Source organism: Babylonia areolata, chromosome 17 (genome assembly GCF_041734735.1).
Source record: "Babylonia areolata isolate BAREFJ2019XMU chromosome 17, ASM4173473v1, whole genome shotgun sequence".
Classification (NCBI taxonomy): domain Eukaryota; kingdom Metazoa; phylum Mollusca; class Gastropoda; order Neogastropoda; family Buccinidae; genus Babylonia; species Babylonia areolata.
Genome location: NC_134892.1, coordinates 8696954 through 8699453, shown reverse-complemented (window position 1 = coordinate 8699453; position 2500 = coordinate 8696954). Strand labels below are relative to the sequence as shown.

The window sequence follows — 2500 nt, the reverse complement described above, 5'->3', positions numbered from 1 at the left end:
AAGAAAGAAAGAAAGAAAGAAAAGAAAGAAGAAAGAAAGAAAAGAAATAAAGAAAGAAGAAAGAAAAAAAGAAACACGAACGAACAATCACACCAAACAAATCATTACAAAGAAAGAAAGAAAGAAAGAAGAAAGAAAGAAAAGAAAGAAAGAAAGAAGAAAGAAAAAAAAAAAAACACGAGCGAACAATCACACCCAAAACAAACAAACACACACACACACACACACACACACACACACACACACACACACACACACACACAAGAACTCCATCACAGACATCAACATGGCATACAGACAGCAGTCAGACCTAACAAAACGACAACATCTCCTGTGCCTATGGAGCTTAACTCATGACTGTCGGGAACACCACAGCACAAACGCACGAAAGGAGCGCGGGAGAGTGTGAGTGAGAGTGACACCACTACTCTTAAAATAGGTGGATAGCGCATGCCTTCTTTGAGCCCCTTTGATAACTGAAGCCTGCGGAATTGTTCCAAGCAGCCATTTATTTTGCTTACTTGTGTAAGTACAGCGCGAAGCGGTAACTTAGTATGTATCGCCGAGCGCTCAGCTAGCGACGACGACTGCTTCACGGCAAGCTTTCACTTGCTCGCGGCGTTACGAGTGTCAGTATGGCGTCCATATGTCCTCTGCTTTCCTGGCCAATGAGCTGTCCGTCTATTTCTAGATTAGTGAAGTGATACTGGGAGGGAAGGTCACCAACACGAGGCTATAAAACCCTGTCGGGTCAGCCATTTACGCACATTATCTTTTTTTCCACGAGACAACTACGTCGCTTTGGTTTGGCTTTCCACGAGACAGTAGCGTCACTTTAGGTTTTTCTTTGTGGGGTTTCCGTCTTGGTGAGTTTTACTTTGTTTTAGTTTTCGGTGCCAGTCTGGGTATCTTGAGTCTTTTGTACTCTTCTGTTTGTTTGTTGTTTTTTTTCACTTAATTTTCCATGATTCTTTCTTTCTGTCTCACTCGCCTTTGTTGAGTTTTGTCGTTTTTGTTTTTTTTTTAAGCCAGCGTGTGGGTTGTTGTTTTTTCTCGTATTTCGTGTGCGTTTGTTTTACGGTTTATTTTCTTGATATGTAAAGCAGACAGGTCTTTCAATAAGGCACAGCAGACCAGTTCTTGGAGGCCAACAGGTAGGCTGGTTGTTTTTGGATGCGAGGTTTATTGTTGATCACTGTGTGAGATAGACAGGTGTTATCTGAACAAGTGTTAGACGTAACATGAATCTCAAGGCAAGGCAAGGCAAGGCATGGCATGGCATGGAAAGGCAAGGCAAGGCAAGGCAAGGCAAGGCGTGGAAAGGTAAGGCAAGGCATGGCGTGGAAAGGCAAGGCAAGGCAAGGCAAGGCAAGGCAAGGCAAGGCAAGGCAAGGCATGGCATGGCAAGGCAAGGCAAGGCAAGGCAAGGCAAGGCGTGGAAAGGCAAGGCAAGGCAAGGCAAGGCAAGGCAAGGCAAGGCAAGGCATGGCGTGGAAAGGCAAGGCAAGGCAAGGCAAGGCAAGGCATGGCGTGGAAAGGCAAGGCAAGGCAAGGCAAGGCAAGGCGTGGAAAGGTAAGGCAAGGCATGGCGTGGAAAGGCAAGGCAAGGCAAGGCAAGGCATGGCATGGCGTGGAAAGGCAAGGCAAGGCAAGGCATGGCAAGGCAAGGCATGGCGTGGAAAGGCAAGGCAAGGCAAGGCAAGGCAAGGCAAGGCGTGGAAAGGTAAGGCAAGGCAAGGCAAGGCAAGGCAAGGCAAGGCAAGGCATGGCGTGGAAAGGCAAGGCAAGGCAAGGCAAGGCAAGGCAAGGCATGGCGTGGAAAGGCAAGGCAAGGCAAGGCAAGGCATGGCGTGGAAAGGTAAGGCAAGGCAAGGCAAGGCATGGCGTGGAAAGGCAAGGCAAGGCAAGGCATGGCAAGGCAAGGCAAGGCATGGCGTGGAAAGGTAAGAAGTTTTTTTCACGTGCTCCCTGGGGGCACTGAACATTTATGAAAAAAAACACAAGATGGGGGATTTCACCAGGGTGCGAACAGCAGTGGCCCCGTTTGTCTAGCAAAAATACAAAGGATCCAAGTGTGTTGGTGTTCGCACCATGGAGATTGAGCAGCATCTGTGATGGTTGAACGATCCAGTCCTGGAACGTCTGTCTGTGTTGAAGATTATAGTATCGGGAAGTTGATGGAACTGGATGGACAGCACCATGTGTCTTCTTCTGTTGTCTTTTCTGAACAAGTTGTACGGCGCGCTTCTCGATCCTCGGCTTCCTTGACCCCCTCTGTCACAGTCTGTCTCCAGCCAGTACTGCTCTCGTGTGGTGCTTTCCCGCCTGTTCATGTCAACGGCAGCAGAGATCAGGTTTCTTTTCCATACATCTCTGTAGCGGAGTGGATGGACGTCCGACAGTTCTCCGGTTGGCCATGGAGAAGATATTCACGGATACGCCCCTTCCCCATCCTCCGGTCATGGCCAAGCCATCAGAGTCAGCAATGCTGAGGACTGAC

The 2500-nt window shown here is 48.6% G+C and overlaps 1 protein-coding gene across 1 annotated transcript in view; it reads left to right on the top strand.

The window, feature by feature from the left end:
• Nucleotides 1–758: 758 nt before the first annotated feature.
• The window catches only part of LOC143291630 (arylsulfatase J-like), an 18026-nt gene continuing 16284 nt past the window's right edge, over nucleotides 759–2500 (top strand). The window contains exon 1 of the mRNA XM_076601595.1: nucleotides 759–866. The gene's annotated coding sequence lies outside the window, so the exon portion shown is untranslated. The remainder of the gene's footprint in view (nucleotides 867–2500) is intronic.